This window comes from Megascapheus bottae, chromosome 15 (assembly GCF_031878675.1).
Source record: "Megascapheus bottae isolate mThoBot1 chromosome 15, mThoBot2.hap1, whole genome shotgun sequence".
NCBI classification, from domain to species: domain Eukaryota; kingdom Metazoa; phylum Chordata; class Mammalia; order Rodentia; family Geomyidae; genus Megascapheus; species Megascapheus bottae.
Genome location: NC_143523.1, coordinates 31,427,972 through 31,447,973, shown reverse-complemented (window position 1 = coordinate 31,447,973; position 20,002 = coordinate 31,427,972). Strand labels below are relative to the sequence as shown.

Below are 20,002 nucleotides of genomic sequence, written 5' to 3'. Positions count from 1 at the left end.
ACTTCTTATGGGTATTTAAAAGAAACTACATTGTTGAGTTACATGGCAATTCTATTTAAAATTTTTTAAGGAACTGCCACAATGTTTTGGTACCATTTCATTTTCCATTTTCACCAAAAACACAGTAGACTTCCAGTTTCTCCAACATTCTTATCAATACTTGATATTTTCTGCTTTCTTGCTAATTGCCATTGTAATAGTTATACTTTATGTAAAATCAGTTAATTGAGTTATCCTTTAATCTCATCTACACAGTTTGCTAAGAATGTCAGAAAACCTGATTTTCATGAGTATACTTGATGACTATTCACCTTCTGGGAGGCAATTTTAATAAAGCCACTGAGATTATTTTTTATTGTGATTAATAGAAGGGTTACATTATATTCACCAGATAGAAGGTGCATAACTTCACAAATATTGATACCCCTTCTCATGACATGGTCCCCATTTCCCTACCCTCCTCCCACTTATCTTGATTTCTTCCCTTCCCAATCCAATTTCAAATAACCAATTAAGCACATATAAAGTATATCAGATAACAAGGTGAAATATTGAAACAGTATGAGATAACCAAGGGATGACAAGAGAGATGAGAGATAACATAGTACATTAAGAACAACAGTCACTCATTATATGGCTTTTGTTTCCTTCTCCTGGAGGTCCTTACATTTAGTGTCATACTATTTGGCCTAAGGTCACTAGATTTTGTTCTATTGTAAATCTCTGCTAGGAGAGCACAAGGTTTCTACTGATTATGACGAATGAGGGAGACTATTGGGCCCATGTTCCTTTGAGTCTGGCTTACTTCACTTAATATGATTTTTTCTAAGTCTTTCCATTTCCTTACAAACGGGGTGATGTCGTTCTTTCTGACAGCAGCATAGAATTCCATTGTGTATAAATACCACATCTTGTTGATCCACTCATCAACTGAGGGACATCTGGGTTGGTTCCATATCTTTGCTATGGTAAATAGTGCTGCAATGAACATCATTGTGCTGGTGGATTTAGTATACCCTTGTTTCTGGACAATTGGGTAAATGCCAAGTAGTGGAATTGCTGGGTCATAGGGGAGCTCTATGTTTAGTGTTTTTTTTTCATATATTTTTTATTGTAATTAATAGAAGGGTAACATGATATTTGCCAGATAGATGGTGCATTAATTCCCATACATTGATACCCTTTCACATGTCTTGGTCCCCATTTCCCTCCCCCCCACCCCAGCCCCTCATCTTGTTTTCCCCCCTTCCCTATCCAATTTCAAATAACCAAATACAAATATATCCAATATATCAGGTAACAAAGTGAGATACTGTAACAATATGAGATAACCAAGGGACAGCAAAAGAGATGAGAGATAACATAGTACCTTAAGAACAACAATCATTCATTATATGGCTTTTGTTTCTATATCCTAGAGATCCTTTCATTTAGCATCCTACTATATGGCCTTCTGTATCAAGGTTTTGCTGTATTACAAATCTCTGCTAGAAGAGTCCAAGGTTTCTACTGATTATGACAAATGAGGGAAACCATTGAGCCTAAGTTCCTTTGAGTCTGGCTTATTTCACTTAATATGAGCTTTTCTAAGTCTTTCCATTTCCTAACAAATGGGGCAATGTCATTCTTTCTGACAGCAGCATAGAATTCCACTGTGTACAAATACCACATCTTGTTGATCCACTCATTAACTGAGGGACATCCAGGTTGGTTCCATATCTTTGCTAGGGTAAATAGTGCTGCAATGAACATTGTTGTGCTAGTGGATTTAGTATGCCCTAGATTCTCGATGGTTGGGTAAATGCCAAGTAGTGGAATTGCTGGGTCATAGGGGAGCTCTATGTTTAGCCTTTTGAGGAAGTGCCATACTGCTTTCCATAGTGGTTTAACGAGTTTGCACTCCCACCAACAGTGAAGTAGTGATCCCTCCTGGCCACATCTGCTCCAGCATCTGTTGTTATTAGATTTCTTGATCCTGGCCATTCTAACTGGAGTGAGGTGGAATCTTAAGAGTTGTTTTGATTTGCATTTCTTTTATGACCAGAGATGTCTAACTTTCTTCATGTGTCTATAGGCCATTTTTGTTTCTTCTTCAGAGAAGACTAAGTCTTTGGCCCATCTTTTAATGGGATGGTTGTTACTTTGGAGATTAGTTTTGGAGTGATTCAATATTTTGAGCTGTTGATGTATTTTAGATAAGAGGCCTTTGTCCATTGTATGGTTAGTGAAGATCTTCTCCCATTCTGTAGGCTTCCTAATTAATTTACTAGCTATGTCCTTTGCCATACAGAAGTTCTGCAGTTTAATGCAGTCCCACTTATCCAGCCTTTCCACTGAGATTATTTTTAAAAATAAATATAATCTTTGGAAACAAAATCTTCTGTGGTAAAACATCTGCAGTAAACTGGTTTCTTCACTTATGAAATGGAGCTTCAAATATCCACATTTTAAAACATCATGGGAGAAGGACTTGGGAATGTGGCTCAAGTGTTAAAGCACCTAGGTTTAATTCCCAATACTGAAAAAAAAGTTCTTGGGAAAATTATAGAAATATATAAAGCACTTAGCATGGTGCTCAGAACTTAGTAAATACTAAAAGAATGAGTCAGGTAAAGTGGCTTATGCCTATAATCCTAGTTAGCAGGGAGATGGAGATCTCAATGTGGTTTGAGGCCAGCCTAGTCAAAAAGTGCTCAAGACCCATCTCAACCAATACAAAGCTGGGCATGGTGGTATGCATCTGCCATCACAGCTATACAAAAAACATAAGAGGCTCATAATCTAGGCTACCCAAGGCAAAAACCTGAGACCCTATCTGAATTATAACTGAAACAAAAAGGGCTCAAGTAGTAGAGAAGCTCAAGTTCTATAGTGCCTGCAGAGCAAGCATGAGGACCCTTGAGCACAAACTCCAGTACCATCCAAGACAGAAATTTTAAAAAATAGGAATGACAAGGAAGTTTCATCATTTCATCATTATTGGAATACTACTAAAAGTTAAGTTAGAAAAAGACCCAATATTTAACAACTAAATACATATGGATAGTAGGTATTTCCTCATATATTCAGATCTTATTTTATTGTAATTGGATAAGCAGTAGTAGCATTGCACAAAATCATAACTTACTTCACAGTTTGAACGATATCGGGAATTTGCCATATTATCTTAAATTATATGTCATAGTTACAGAGCAAGTGGGTAGATGACATTGTAAGATAAGATTTGTTTTCTCTCTTCTCTTGGGTAATTAAAAATGCTAAGTGGTTCTTTTAATTATATAGTTTAGAGCTGGATGCCAGTGGTTCATCCCTATAATCTTAGTGATCTGAGAACTGAGATTTTAGATCAGCCTAAGTAGACAGGTCTGCACGGGACACTTATCTCCAATTAACCATAAACAGTCTGGAAGTGGAGGTATGGCTCCAGTGGCAGAGCTCCATCCCTGAGCAAAAAAGCCAAGCCAGAGCCTGAGATCCTGATTTCTATTTCTAATAATAGCAACTAATAATATATATATTAATACAGCTTATGCTAATCATGCAATACATGGAAAAGCCTTGTCTGTTGATGATTTTGTCGTTCCCTTGAAATCTTCGTCTTGCTTCTTACTGAAATTCAGAGATTCTGGGTGAATTCTTAGAAATCCCACCAAGTAACTGCTGTTAGTTCTGTTTCTAGAGATTTACTGAAATTGTGATAAAATACAAAATACTTGGAAATCTAAAAAAATTATAAAACAAGATGTATCAATATTTAAATCAAATCAAAATAAAAGCTAAATCACATGGGTAATAATTTGTCATCTAAACACTCATTGCATGCATGTGCACACCCACACATGCATGCATGTACACACTCAGTATCTTTATAAACAATCTATATTTATTAACACTTCTACATAAGGAGTCTGACTTGGGTTCTACTGACATTACAATACATTTTAAATTTTATTTAAGATTTTGATACACGGATATACTGAGAAACAGTCATGTAAATTAACATAATTCCATTGTGTTTCTGGCTCAAGTTCCCTTCCACATTGGCTAATATAATCCCAGACTAATCACTTCCCTCCATCTACAGCTCAAAACATTGGGATACATCAATTATGATCTTAGTTTAGGCTTATTACTTTGGGATTAATAAGGAAAGTCTTCAAGAACTGCCCTTTTAAAATGCTTTAAAATTATTTTCCAATTTTTATGATTAAAATTTATGGGTATGTGATTTTAAGTCTTTCTTTAGGAGAGCAAGGTTTAATGAGAGAGACATCTCCAGGCATGGGAAGTTCAAGGTCACTTTATGAAGTACTGTCATCACTGTCACTGGGATCAGTCAGAAGGAACTGGGCTAAAACTGCTGACAATAACCGAAGTAAGCCAGACCCAAAGAAACACAGGCTGCATGGTTTCCCTCACTTGTAATAATTAGAATGTGCCTATAAATCTACAAGTAAATCACACCTGGGTATGATTAATGAAACAGCAGTCTAAACATTCTCACAGTGAGAACAAAGGCTATCGTTAGGAGAGGATCACAAGGGCTCAATATCCATATAAAATGAGGCTTAGCAACTAAGACATAGAAGCAAGACGCTTTTTTTAAATTGTACTTTCTTTTCTTCCTTCTTTTCTTTGGTTTAGTCCCTTCTGTCTGTCTCTGTTAATGATTTCTGTACCGTTGGTCTTGTATATAAGTTTATCTCATTTGGGGAGGCGAAGGGGATACACAGGAGAGCTGGGACACAGGGTGAACCAATTCAGCAGTGATACTAGACACTAAGATCAAATGAGCTGCACAACTTTGGGAGAGAGGTGTTGGAAGGGGAAAAACTGGTAGAGAATGGCAGGGGGGTGACACAGCTCAAAAGAAAATATACTCATCACCTGACTCATGTACAACACCTTTACAAGCCGGGCATGGTGGCTCACGCCTGTAATCCTAGCTACTCAGGAGGCTGAGATCTGAGGATCAAGGTTCAAAGCCAGCCTGGACACAAAAGGACCTGAGATGTCTATCTCCAATTAACCTCTAGAAAATGGGAAGTGGGGCTTGGCTCAAGGGGTAGGGTGGCAGCCTCGAGTTGAAGAGCTCAGGGACAATACCCAGGCCAAGCTAAAGCCCTATGACCCACAAAAGTAAATAAATAAATAAATAAATAGTAAATAAATGTCAGATTTAAGTCACAGTGTTGGGCTTTTATCCCTAGGATTTTAGCTGTTGCCACATCCTGAGACTGACAAACCCTGATAATTTATCCAGATCAGCTACAGGAGATGCGGCCCTCCTTGCCTCTTGCATATCGTAATTTCACCTGCTGTCCAGAAGTCCTTGATGGCAGGCAGTTTCCTCTTCCCAGCAATGGCTCCAGCACAGAATCATAAACTGTCTACTGTTGTCACATCTCTAAAACTGAAACAGCTCCTAAGCTTTTATCTTTCATAGAATTAGTATTTTGAAGAGTACAAACTTGGACATTACTTCTGTATACTTCCATTTGTTTCTTCACAAGTAGGTTGAAGTGGCTCATTCTTTGCTGGGATGTGATAAAAGAACATAAACCCCAGAAGCATGATGCCTGCTGTCTGTTATTAGTGATTAGAATTTCAGTCCCTTGTTTAGTGACAATAAAGTACCACTGGCAAAATGGCAATGGAAAAAGACAAAACCGCTTCCTTGCAGAGTTCACTCTCAAGTTAGACAGAGGAGAAGATAAAACCAAGTACAGCATGCTCTGATGATGAGACTTCCAAGAAAATAACACAGAAGGGAGAGGCAATAGTGAAGAACTGTGATCAGAAGCTGCTGGTCTCCAGTCCACTCTTCCAAACAGGGCCAAAAAGCTTCTCATGAAGCAGGAGCTGTTTCATGTCAGTTCTTGCCCAAGCTTTAAAATCCTCCCAGGCTCATGGGGATTCATCACACTTGACTTGCATCCTCTCTTACAGTGTATGCTCTAGAAGATCACCTTTGCCTCCTCCAAGTATCCCCTATAGCCCTGTCTCTATCCCAAGGAGGGAAAAGTCCTCTTGTCATTCAGGGAACCTCCCCAGCTAAGTCTTTCAGAGTTGATGAAGGGAGATAAGGTGGGAATGATGAAGTTACAAACTGTATCAAGGTAACAACAATGAAAAGGGAGTTCCAAAGTCTCTAAAAATTAAAACAGGTGAATCTTGAACTAAAACAGCTTGTAAATAAATATCTAATCATGAATACCATCAGGAGGTAGATAATCAGAAGGAATGTAGTACAGTATTCCACCTACATCAATCTACTGAGTCACTCTAAGAGATTTTAAGTCCTAATAAGGAGCTCCTTTCTCTGTTCAGTGTCACCAGAGTTTCCAAGAGATAGAGTGAGACAGGAGATGCATTTTCAGAAAGGTTAGAAAATGTGGTGAGATGATAACACATGGCATCATTAAAACTCTCTGAAAAAAATCTTTGGACTACATTCTAGATAATGAAACATAATTACATAAACAATGAACAGCTTTAAGTATGGGTCTTTAACAAAATTGCCCATCTTGCTTCACAGGCCATTTTTGTTGTGTTTAAGTATGTTTAAAGAAAAGGGAAAAGCTGGGGTTTCTTAAGCAGAGAGCTTGTTTGTATACTTTGTCTTTACTACACACCCTCTATCTGCAATTTAGAAATGACTAGGGCAGGCTCTCCCTTCGTGCTGCCCGAGATGATGCCAGTGTACAGATCCCTAGCTGTTCTTCACCAATTACTCCTCCTGCTCCTCCTCCTCCTCCTCCTGCTAGGCCCCTCACTGACAAGCTATCATTCTGCAGCTATGCCTGAGATCTTCACAACTATCTCCAACAAGAAGACATGGAATTCTACCTCTAGCCTCTCCCAACACACACATTTATAAGTTAAAGAAAGAAAGAATAAGAGAGGCCAGTGAAGAAAGTCTGAGCAAGTCTGAGCTTATCCCATAGCTCAGCTCTCAAGAGACATAAAAAGGACCAAGAAGCCTGCTGCCACTGAGAGTCAGGTTCCTTCCATCTGCCCATCAGACAGTAACAGCAAAGGGCAGGCTGCCCTCACCCTTCCATGGTCCTATCTGGAAAGTTTAGTCTTTCAAGAATGCTCACAAAGAGACAAAGATCTGCCCGTTAGCACATTTTTCTAACCGGCTAGTCTTAAATTTGCTATACTTTGAGGAGTTCCCAACTTAAAACTACCCACTACAGAGGTATAAAATAGAAATAGCTTCCTTCCACCTCTATAGATCACTAAATTCAACTTAATTTGTATAAATGTTCTCAAGATTTCACAAGCTTTTTCAGATTGATCTACAAACATGCCACTTATAAATGTAATTTGTACGAATGTTCTCAAGATCTCACAAGCTTTTTTCAGATTGACATACAAACATGCCACTTATAAATGTGCACAAACTTATATACTTTAGAAATAGTCCCACATTATCCATATTAAAGATGTAATGTACCCTGACAAATATAATTTTAACACCTCCATACATTACCCTGGCAATAAAATACAATAAATTAAATAAATAGTCCCACAAAGTGTGTGGATTTGTGTTGGCTTACAAAGTCAACTTGACACCCAAATCAATACAAAAAATTCTCAATACTTCCCCCATGATGAATGCAAACAGAAAGGTACAATTAAGTCCAACTTGAAATACAGTCAAATGTCAGGATTATAAAAGTACGTCTAATACAAAAGACAAAAATAGGTTCTAGAAAAATGCTTTAAATCTTCATAGAATCATATATGTACAGGCAACCTGACCCCACACCATGTGGCATGTATAGTACAACCAAACAGAAAACATGAACCCCAGACTCCACATAGGGCTCTGCACCACCATTTGTAATACCTCTCTAAACTATAGCCCTGGAATTCAAAATTTAAACGTTCATCTTCTTTGGATCTAAGGGGGAAACGACTAGTGACTGCCTGAGCCAGAAGGGAAAATGAACTTGGAAGACTGGTATGAAAACAATCAGATGATGTTTTTCCAGAATAGCTGATGAAGAATACCCTGTCTTGAGTGCAGTGGAGTGGGCCACTGCTTGCTGGTTCCCAGCTCAGCCAAGGGAAGAGCAGTTTTACAAGCCTCCCCTCAGAAACATCAAGCCTGAGAATCTCTCATGTGAGAGGGGCCACTATCTCCATAGTGACCACCACAACAGTATCAGATGGGCTTCAGCCTCAAAGACTTGGCAAAGCCAAAGGTTGTCACTTCATTGTCAAATCAGCTTAATATCTTAGACTATTCCTATTCTATCATGTAGCTACAAATCTTCCCATGTTTCTTGGAGTCTAGAAGCAAGTTCTACTTACTCTGAGCAAGATGGTTTCTATAATGACTGTATTACCTCTCTAAAGGCTGGAACACTCTCAAAAAAGTGTGAAGACACATCTGGATTCTATCATGCAGATTGTATAGAACCTGGTCACGCTCCCAAACTCCAACATGTGATCCTCCTCTACCTAAGTCAAGGTTCCCAGGCCCCGCCCCTGAGATCTGAACCAGCGAGTCTGGGTGGTACCTGAGAATCTGGCTTTTTAACAAGCACAGGAAGAGATTTAAGTTTAGGCAAGTATAGAGAAAATTATCCTATACTCTGTAGTACTTAGTAACAGCATCAGTGGTATCATCTTATAAATAGTAAAAGAAAGCAGTTAGGGAACTTGTGCAAAATTACATAGCTAGTGACAAATGGGAGGTTCATATAGGACTACAACTGCTACACCTGTGATCATACTGCATACAATGTCTTGCTCATGCACAGATCCTGTTCATTTACTAATAGTAGTTGGTTTGATCCCAACAGTCCAAAAGATTTAGAAAAATACTTCTAAATTACTAGCCCTCTCTAATTATTGACATACAGAGTCAAGAGTGCTACCCCAAGAGGTAAAAAGAGGCAGTCAAAATTGTTTTAATGGTTCCTTCCATAAATAATTACACTAGAGGGATTAAATATGCTAAAAATTTAGCCAAAAAACTGTACAACATTCAATATTCACTGACTTGACTTTTTAAAGTCAAACATAAGGTAGGCAGGCTGGATATGATGGCATGATGTTATTCTTATAATGCCACCTAGTCTGGAGGCAGAGCTATAGAGGATGCAAGTCCAAAGCCAGCCAGGGCAAAAAAAAGACCCCATATCAACAAATAAACTGTATGTAATGAGAATGGCCTGTAATTCTAGCAACACAGGAGGCCTAGGTAGGAGAGCTGAGGCCTCAAATTGGCCCAGCAAAAAGTCAGAATCAATGTAAGAATATAACATAAAGCAAAAAAGAACAAAGCTCAAATGGCACAGCATTTGCCTAGCAAGCACAAGGCCCAAAGTTCAAACGCCAGTTCTACCAAAGAAAAACAACGTAGAAACAGGGCTATTTAAAAATTTAAAGAAAGTAATGCAAATAATCCTTAACTTTGAATGATTCAACCTCTAGCACTTGACTTAACAGAGATACCAAAGTGACACCCATTCAATAGGAAGTATAGTTCAAAGGCTTAAATTTTATCTGCCATGCCAGTAATAGGCAGTTGGTCCACTTTTCCCCAAAGCATTGGCCAGAGGCAGTGAGCCACAGTTCCCAGGCAGCCAGGAAGTCACAGAAGAAACAACCAATATCCCAGAGCTTTCTGTTTCCTGTGGTGCCAAGCAAGGATATGTGGTGGGTAGGTTAGATATGCCATATATTGCCAGTTTGGGGGCGTGATCTCAGGGCCTGAGCACTGTCCTTGGGCCTTCTCAAGGGTAGAACTCTACCACTTGAGCCACAGCACTACTTCTGACTTTTTCTATGTATGTGGTACCAATGAATCAAACCAGGGTCTTCATGCATGCTAGGCACGCACTCTATGACTAGGCCAAACTCCCACCCCTGTCCAATATATTTTTCACCAAAGGATATTTTCAATTTATGATGGGTTTATCAGAATGGAGTTCCATCATAAAGAGAAAAGCATCTATACTGAAACGTTTTCCCAGTTGCTGTCTTCTAGCTTGTCTAACATTGTCATTTTATAAAGAAAAATCAATATTTTCTATTTGTACTACCTTTAGGGGAAAAATAGCCAGATGCTAGTATCTCATCTTTATAATCCTAGCTACTTAAGAAATTGAGATCTAGAGAATCATGGTTCAAAGACAGCCTGGTCATACACACAAGGCCCCTTCTCAACCACAGCTGAGCACAATAACTTGCATACATCTGTCACCCCAGCTATGAAAAGAAGCCTAAAACAGGCAGATTGTGATCTGGACATGTGTCCTGGCAAAAAATAAAACCTCAGCACCAAAATAACCAGTGCAAAAAAGGGCAAGAGGAGTGGCTTAGTTATAGTAAAGCCCCTGCTTAAATTGAAAGCCCTGAGTTCAAAACCTCAGTACTGAAAAAATAAATGAAACAAAAATACTTGATCTGGTAACTCCCTCTCCACACTCATCTTAACTGAAAAGTACGAAAAGGAAATGGAGAGGTGTGTTCCAATGGCTCACACCTATAATCCTAGCTGCTGGGGAGACCTAAACCTGAAGAATACAATTCAAAACCAACCTAAGCAGCAAATTCCACAAGAATCTCCAATTAACCACCAAAAAGCTGGAAACAGAGATGTGGCTCAAATAGTACAACACCAACATTGAGCAAAAAATACTAAGAGACAGCATTCAGGCCTGATTTCAAGTCCTAGTAATGGCAAAGAAAAGAAGGAAGAGAAAGACAGAGAGAGACACAGACAGACAGACAGACAGACAGAAACAAAGACAGACAGAAACAAAGAGAGAGACGGAGGGAGGGAGGGAGGAAGGGAGGGAGGGAGGGAGGGAGGGAGGGAAAAAGAAAATGATGCAAAAACCATAATCAAAGGCAAACTCCCAATTAATAGAACAAGTAGCTATGAAGGCCCTTCCTATGGAGTTACCAGAGAGAACAGAGATGCCCCTTTCTCTGTCTCAGCAGCCCCCCCACCCCCCACCCAAAGAACTCTTATTCTCCTAAGTGAACATCTACCACAAACAAATAAGAAAAGAAAGCCAAGTGTCTTTAAAGGCAGCAGCAGGTACTTCAGAGTGACAGGAGAGAGGATAGTGTGACTCCAGCATGGAGGAAAGGTATCTCTAGTAAGAAGTCACTAGAACACAGGCTCACAGGAAATGGGAAACAAACCACAAGCTATCTGGGGAAAGACATCCCCCAAAGAGGAAAAGAGAATGACCAGTTACTCTCTTCCCTCCCAAACCACAATCCACCAAAACTTTCTATTAGCACACACAGCCTATCCACTTCTTGCTGCTCAAACTGGCATTGGGCAGAGACCTTCCTCTCCATCCTCCCATCCTAGTCACTGGCCTCTCCTCTCCTCCAACAAACCACAAGCAAAAAGCCATTTCACCAGGGAAATGGCTTTTTATGGTCTCCCACCACATACAGATCCTACACTATACACTGTGCTTCTCTAAGCCCTAACACAGCTATATTTGAAGTCATTATTTCTATAACCTAATGGCTGCCTTAACCCCCACTAACTAACCTCCACCAGGGGGAGGGTCATGTTGGCTAGACTCTGCTTCTCTGGTGCCTGAAAAACAGAAAGGTCTACTGAATATTAGGGAAGGGATGAAGCCTTCTTTCTCATGCTACTGGGTTCTCTCAAGAACCTGCTTAGTCAACTCCACAGTTTTCCTTCCTAGTAACATTAGGAGAGCCAGGCACTCACATCCATAATCATAGCTACTCAGGAGACTTAGATCTGAGGACAGAGTCCAAGCCAGCCAGAGCAAGAAGGTCTAGGAGATTCTCATCTACACTTGATGAGTAAAAAGCTTCAAGTAGAGGTGTGGCTCAGTAGTAGAGTGAGTAGAGTGACAGCCTCAAGGAAAAAAAAAAGCTAAAAGGAGAGCTCAAAGCCCTGAGGAGTCCAAGCCCTAGGATTGGCACAAATAATAAAAAGCCATGCTGCAGAAATATATAGACAGTGTTTAGTTTCATTTCAGATTACAGAACTGTACTCTAAAAAAAAAGCCATGAAAACAAAGCTGCCTCTTCCTAAGATCACACAGGTCAGCCATAGACCTGTTCTTTACATCCTCAATTAGTAGAAATGTGTGTGCATGTGTGTGCGTGCGTGCATGCGTGCGTGCGTGCGTGTATGTGTGTGTGTGTGTGTGTGTGTGTGTGTGTGTGTGTGTGTACTACTTACTCTGAGGCAGGAAGTAAAGGGCAGTGGTACAATCTCAATATTAACAGTAGCCACCCTCCCCCCTCAATTCCCCCTCCTAGGTCCCAAATATTCTTATTACCTCATGGAACTGAACTGACCCACTTGAGTAAGACTCAGCTCAGGAACAGGAAGGAGTTCTTTGGGCTCCAAATCTCTGCAGAACATGGTCTTTAGGAGGACCCTGTGTTCTGGCACCAAACAGACCAGTAGCCCAAGTGCAAACCAAGTCCCAGCTGCCCCAATTTAGAGTCCCAGAGAGGGAGAAGGGAAGTGACTGGTATAAGATGACACAGTCTGCTGGTTCCTGGGTTTACCCATCAACTCCATTCCTGTTAGGTTATCCATCCTTCTGGAAGACTGAACAGACTCATAGAAAGTCCTTAAAACCTTCAGAATAAATACCTTAAGTCAAGCTTTCCTAAGGAACACTGCCATGCTATAAAAATCCTTAAGTACCATTTAGAACAGAGTGAAAACAAAACAGAAGGACTTTATCAACATCTTTGCTTGCAGCTGCCACTGTCTCATAACAAGCCTCTTGTCTCAGTGCTTCCATGCAGCTCTTCTGGGCAACAGCAGCCCAAGAACACCACGGCCCTGGCCCAGGGCCAGCAGGGACTGAACTAAACAGGCTAAAAAGCAGGCGGCTGTAGCACTCTTTTATCAAACACTCTGGGATGCCAAAACACAATTTTGCATGCACGACCACATTCCTGGACAAGAGCAAAGCAAGTGAAACAAGGTCTGAGCCTAATTCATCCCTGTGCCCCTGGCTGCACTCTGATTCTTATGATCTCCACAGTAAGCCTTATACCGAAATGAATTTCCTGTGCACTCCAAACCATTCTCTAAATTAGCCAGCTAACAACCAACAGTCTGCAATAATAATACCACTTTCCAGCCACCACCAGTTCTGCCAGGCCAGACTAAGTAACCAGTTGCATGATATGAAGTTCTTATGGAGAAATCACCTTAAATGGCCTCAGGACATCCTGGAGAATTCAAACCCTGGCATGCCCCCACCCTAGAGAAGCAGCACTAAAGAACTTCTGTTCTGATCTGCAACTCCACACCAGTGGTTCCTCTGATTAGGAAGAGCCTCAGCTTACTCAGAGGCAGAACGGACCTAACCAGCCCCATCACAGACCCCACAGGGTTCATCCACAGGGCTCAAGAAAGATGTCCATTGGCGCAGCCACGGCGGAGCCCGGGCACCCCACAGATGCTCTGTGACAATAATCTACTAATAATAACAATCACTTGATCTGTGACTTTTTCCTCTAAGTATTATCAAATGACTATACAGAGAGTAGCTCAAACATGTACATAGCCAAACATGCTAAGGTAGCACTTGGGGATGAAGGTTACAGCTTCACAGGCCTCCAGCACCCTAGTAAGGTCTCAGGGTGCAGAACAGTATATGCCAGTTGAATAGGGACTGAATTCTAGAGTAAGTAGCTAAAACTATATTATACCACCTGCTCTCACGAATACATTGGGGTTAAGATCTCTACTGGTATATCAGGTAAGACCAAGGACATCATTCTTTCAGCACAGTATTAGGCACAGAAGATGCCACCAGTGATGGCTAATTCCCCTCCATATTAGTATTTTCTTTTTCACTTTAAATCATAGAGTAATACATTTATTGTAAGTTTCTCAAGATTGAAAAGGGCTTATACCATACATTATCAGGAAAAAGCAAATTGTAAACTCAATCTGAATCTTCTCCCTTGGCTGTCTCTCAAAGTCTTACAACAAACAGTAGCTCTTAGATTTTTTTCCCCCTCAAAGTATTATGGAGTTCTCCTTTCTCTGCCATCTCCTCTCCTCCTGTCTTCTCCAACCTTAGCTCTTCCCCTCTGGTAGAGTTGAAGGGAGGAGGAATCACCAGGAAGACAGGTGGTGTTAGGGAGGAAACATTGGCTTTTGGTTTGCTCCAGAAAATATATTTTGGTTCATTTTGTTGTGTTTTCTGCTTAAAGGTGGCAGTCTACCACTTGAGCCACAGCTCCACTGGAAAATATATTCTTGAGTCCCTGTGATGCTTGATTTCAAATCCAAAGCCCCTTAGAAATATTTTGAATTTACTCTTAGCGACAAATGCTTTTGAAATCACAAGCATGGCTTTCATATTCCAATCAAATCATTTCACAGTATTTGAGTAAAGAGCAAAGCTAGTTTTGACTGTACCTTTCTGAGCCCCAAGCAAGACTCCACTTTAAACTGACAAGCCAAATCTGAGAGCCATTGTCCACTTTTCCACCATGTTGACATGGGTCCCAACAGAGTACCACTTTCAGCTGCCCTTGGCATTCTCTATGTTGCCCTGCTCCAGGTACATGCTGTAGGGCAGGGAGAACCACTCCATGCCCTTCTTGGCCTCTTCCTTGAACTGTTACATGCAATCCAGGAAAGCCATCATTCTCACGGTCACATTTGTTGTCTAAGAAGACATTCTGCTGCCCATCAGAGAGCAAAGGTAGCAGCCAACAACTTCAGGTAGGAATGGTTTCCACCGGCAATGAGCTGGTACCTCTGAAACTTGAGTCCAATGGTATTGCCAGGGCAAGGAGCAGCAAGGCCATCTGTCCCCAGGTAGCGTTGATCTCCATCCAGCTGATGGCAACATGGGGGAGGTAGCCCAATCTGAAGTTATTGATGATACCCAAGGGGCCCTCCTCCCAAATCTTGAAGGTGACCTCGAAGATATTAGTCATGCTCAGCTTGTCCAGCTGGCCCTGGGCATACTTCAGCTTCTCCATGCTGAGCAGCTGGTTGGTCAGTTTGAGGTTTTGCCATTCCAGGGCACAGATATCCTCCTGGCACCAAGTGTCCTGCTATTCACCTCCACAGCCTCTGCCTTAGATGCAATGAGATACTCCGCAGTTGCACCCAGGTCTCCATATTAGTATTTTCTTATGAGGTGGTACTGGGATTTTAACTGGGGCCTCAGGCTTGCCAGGCAGGCTTTCTACTATGTGAGCCATAACCCAAACCAGAAATACAGGCTGCTTACCAGTCACAGATTCAACCACACTATGATTAAAAATATCTGAGGAAAGAGGTCTGTATTGTCTGTACTCTTGTTTCCTAAACAATACAGGGTGATAGGAGAAGGAGGAAGAGGAAGAGGAGGAGGAGGAAGAGACGGAGGAGGAAGAAGAGGAGGGAGGAGGAAGGAAGAAGAGGGAAGAGGAGGAGGAGGAGGAGGAGGAGGAGGAGGAGGAGGAGGAGGAAGAGGAGAAAAAGACTTAAAAGTACAAAGCCGTATGTAGTGTGATCAAATACATACATTTATGTATGTGCATACATACATTTACACCTACATATATACATGAATTAGGCCATATATAGCCTAATTTGTGTGTGTGTGTGTGTGTGTGTGTATGTGTGTGTATGTGTATCCCTTACTTACTCTACTCTTATTTAGTTGGAGGGAAAAAATTCTTTACCATTCCTTCATTGTCACAACTCCCTACCAAGAGCTTTCACATAACACATGGCTACCTCAGTCTAAGAAATCATTAGTTTTCTCCTACTTACCTGTCAAGGCCCAACATTTTCAATAGAATGTCTTCCCAATTAATATTCTTTCCTATGTTGAATTTAAGTGGCTTTGTATAGTTGAATCCCCCCAAAGAATAAATGCCTCAAAAACAGGGCTTGTGTGGCTCATTCTTCTGTATTAACCTCACACCTAACAGGATGTTGGCAAGACACATAGTTTATGATTATCAAGTGTTTGCTGAATTGAAGTGAATACTAGGTCACCGTAAATCCAAGCCTATCTTAATAAGTCCAAGCTTTAAAACAATCTCAATATTTGATTCTACTCTTTCAATGGCAAAGAAAGGAGACAAATAGAACAAAAGTTGACAAAACGTTCACACTAGTCCAAACCGGCTGCAGCACGAAGATGAGCACTGTTCATCAGCTGAGGGAATGTAACATTTTCTAACAGTTTTAGAAAGATCTATAAATGTTAACTTAAGAGTTTACTACATAGATATTTCTATTTCTCTGGGCTCCATATCTGCTCACTTAGATGGTAGGTGAATGTGTAACTTTGTATACAGCTACCTACCTCTTTTCCAAAGGAGCCATCCCACCCACCAGCAATGGGCTACTTGAAGTACCCTGCAGGTACTCTGCATCTTCGACAGGACTTGGCATTAACCTCATTTTTTTCTGTTTTGGGGGTTTGGCCATTTTAATAGATCTAAACTGCAAAAACAGTAGAGTTCCCAAATATCTCTCATGTAGCTTCCCCTATCTTCCAAAATCACAATATTGACATTATTCAACACTATTTATCCAAGTACTTCCTCAGATTTCCCTTTTCCTTTTTCGCATTTTATCATTTGTATAGATTTATATAACTCAGCATCAACACACACACACACACACACACACACACACACACACACACACACACACACGCTGAAAAAATCCTTTTGGTGTTATAAACATCCTCTCCTAGAGGGACTTTTGCAAATGATGCCTTTTGCTCTTTTCCCCTTGACCATATTAAAAGATAGTTATCTCCTTTCTGGCTGCAATGTGACAAATGACAAATTACTCCACTGTTCCTCTTTATTCCTTTTTTTATTATGAGTCAGGCCTGGTAATAGGCAGTGTGCGTAAGTGAACTAGAGAACAAGACCTCCTGCCTTTAAAGAACACAAAGCAAGGAGAGTGTTCATATACATGGTTGTGAAGAGTGACAAGTACTTTCCAGTAATGAACAATAAAAGTACAATCCACCAAAGATAAAGTAAGATCAGGAGGAAGAGCCTCCTATATGAGCCTCATCATCAGACTTAGTGTCCAAAACTTCTGCAAGAACAAGGCAACTGGGGCCGGGAGTTTGGCCTAGTGGTAGAGCGCTTACCTAGCATGCATGAAGGCCCAGGTTCGATTCCTCCGTACCACATACATGGAAAAAAGCCAGAAATGGTGCTGAGGCTTAAGTGGTAGAGCTCTAACCTTGAGAAAGTCCAAGGACAGTGCTCAGGCCCTGAGCTCAAGCCCACAACTGGCAAAAAAAAAAAAAAAAAAAAAAAAGAAAGAAAGAAAGAACAAGACAACCAAGTGGCCAAACCACTGAATCTTAAATACATAGCATGTGCCCAAATCAGAAGCTCTAGGAAGACCTCCTGACTTAATGTCAACAAAGCCCATCCAGTTTTTTCTTGGGGGAAAAAAGCTTGACCCAAGAGATACATCGACTTGGCAATTGCCCAGGTGATGATACCTTAGGGACAAACCTGTCTCAAAAGGTTCTTTTAACAGCCTGAAGAGCTGAACCAAGTTCCACCAACAGAGATCCTTCAATTATAGAGGTGTGGCATTTCATAAGGAAAATGTCATCAGGAAAGGGCTATCTGAAGCCTTTGTTAGCTTTTGTCAAATGTCTGCCATGAATTCCTCCACTTATCTGAGGATCTCACTTTCTTTTCCTTTGCTTTTTCTTTGTGTATGTGTATGTATGTGCATGTACATGCACACATGAACTCAAATACCAGAAACAGGGCTTGAACTTTGGGCCTCATGCTCTTCAGTTGGTGCTTTACAACTTCAGCCAGGCCTCCAAGTCCAGCACTGTTTAGAGACAGAATCTCTGTCTGGGCTAGCTTTAAACCACACTCAGTCTCCTGTGTAGCTAGGATTAGAGGCTTGACTCATTGGTGCCCAGTTTACAGCTTTTAAGGAAGAATTGATCCTATTCTCCTTTTACCTTGTACATATTTTCATATTTTCCTTACTGATACTAGTGGTTCCCCCCTTTCCCTGTCCCTTGCGCGCGCGCTCTCTCCCTCTCTCTCCCTCTCTCTCTCTCTCTCTCTCTCTCTCTCTCTCTCTCTCTCTCTCTCTCTCTCCTCCCTCCCCCTCTCTCCTCATTCTCTACAAGTGGCCTCAATGGTTTAATTCATCTCTTATCTCCTGACATCTAGCTGTAGGTCAAGCTTTCAGACACAGAGTAAATAAATGTTTTATAGACATACAAGATCTGACTATCAGATCTTGTGAGGGTGCAGAGCTTTGAGGGAGCAGATCATGAGACATGTAGGCCTGATGGGAAAGAAAGTGATTGGAGGCATGGTTCAGGTGGTCCAGTAAGAATCAATACCACAAAATAGCTAAATATAATAGGAGGAATGCCTGAGTATCTGAATTAAGGCAAAGGAAGGGCCAGCGGAAATGATGGGAAAACAATGGGGAAAAAATAGAGGAAACGATACATACCTACACTCAATCTGGTTCAGGACCCATTTGGTGCTAACAGGGCAAAAGTAGATATATTCTGCTGGTAGAGAGGAAGAAGGGAAAAAACAAGCTCTACCTCTAAGACTTCATCCCTACAGGTACCAGCCAAAAGCTAGGATAGAAGACCTGAAGCTGGGAAAGCAGCAAACATTTACAGTAGCTGATATGGACAGAGCTAGAAAATCAGTTAAGAAATGTGGGGTGGCGTGTGGAAAACAAAGTTAAGTCTCTTTCTACAGAGACCTAAGTTTCCAGAAGCTGTCTGTACATAGGTCAAGGACCTGGGTTTGGTGGCCTGTGAGCCTCCTGAGAGTTGCCTCTGGAGGCTCACAGGCTTCTAAGGAGCTTTTGGAAAAAGCAGACACTGCCCTGCAGAAAATTTGGGTCTCTATACACAAAACTCACTTCTAACGATACATATATGCAAAAATTCTAAATAAAAATGCTAAATGTTTTGTCATCTAAATTTTAATCTATCACAAGTATTCCCGCCTGGGTTTTCAATACTTCTAGCTGTCACAATCATATGGCTTTGTTTATGATGCTGGACTTGAACCCAAGGCCTTTATGGATGCTAGGCAATTGTTCTGGCATTTGAGCCATATTCTAACACTTTTTGGTTTTGTTTGGTTTTAAGGTCTCCATAATACTGCCTCGGTTGGCCTAGAACTCAAGTTCCTCCAACTTCCAGCCCCTAAGTAGCAGGCATGTGTCATCATACCTAGGCCAATCACATGACTTTTCAAGCAGACTTTCTCTTAACAGGCTTTTCTCTTCTGCTACCTTACAGTAGCCCAGAGGTGTTATAATCTGGAAAAGAAAAGGGAAGGTACCATAGCCAGCCAAACTTGTCCCTGCTGGACTACTTAGCAAATCTCAAGGGCAGCTAGCCCAGGGAGCTCACAGATAATGATCTCTCAAAAACATCTCAAAATGAAATGAGGCCACCACTAGTTAATGTGCTATGACCAACCAGGATATTAATGCTTCTATTACAGTGCTACTTGGTCAAAGCCCTGAGCTTCTCCTGCACAGGAGAAGTTCTCCTGTACAGTTCAAGTTACACTGACTGTTAATCAGCTTTCTGGGTCCTAACTAAGGTTTTACCTAAGAAAGACCCTGCTTCCTGGTTACATAGCACAACACACAGTAAAACAGAAACCAGTAACTACAGATAGTTGTTAGGCCTCCCAAGAAGGTCACTAAAGCAAATAAAACTGTCTTTCCCAGCTCTAGTATGGGAAGGTCACCAAAGGCCCAGGGGAGACTACCAAAGAAGCATCACCTCCAAGCAGTTCACTTAAGAATAGACATGAAAGAAGTGGGTGACCGTAACTCACTGGTATCATACACAGAATGCTAAATACTTCCCAAATCCTCAGTCAGCTAAAAGGTATTACAGTAATTGATTTAAAGATGAAACTCTAAAAATCACATTAAATAACCCTATAGTCATCAATTAACAAAATCAACATTAAGCTTCATATTAAGCTCAAAATTGAG

The 20,002-nt window shown here is 41.0% G+C and overlaps 1 protein-coding gene across 16 annotated transcripts in view; it reads right to left on the bottom strand.

The window, feature by feature from the left end:
* Nucleotides 1–20,002, bottom strand: part of Sgms1 (sphingomyelin synthase 1) — a 244,916-nt gene that overhangs the window by 123,147 nt on the left and 101,767 nt on the right. The window contains exon 4 of one of the 16 annotated variants that reach the window (XM_090346339.1): nt 19,221–19,309. The exons of the other annotated variants lie outside the window; for them this stretch is intronic. The gene's annotated coding sequence lies outside the window, so the exon portion shown is untranslated. The remainder of the gene's footprint in view (nt 1–19,220; nt 19,310–20,002) is intronic. 16 annotated transcript variants of the gene reach the window in all.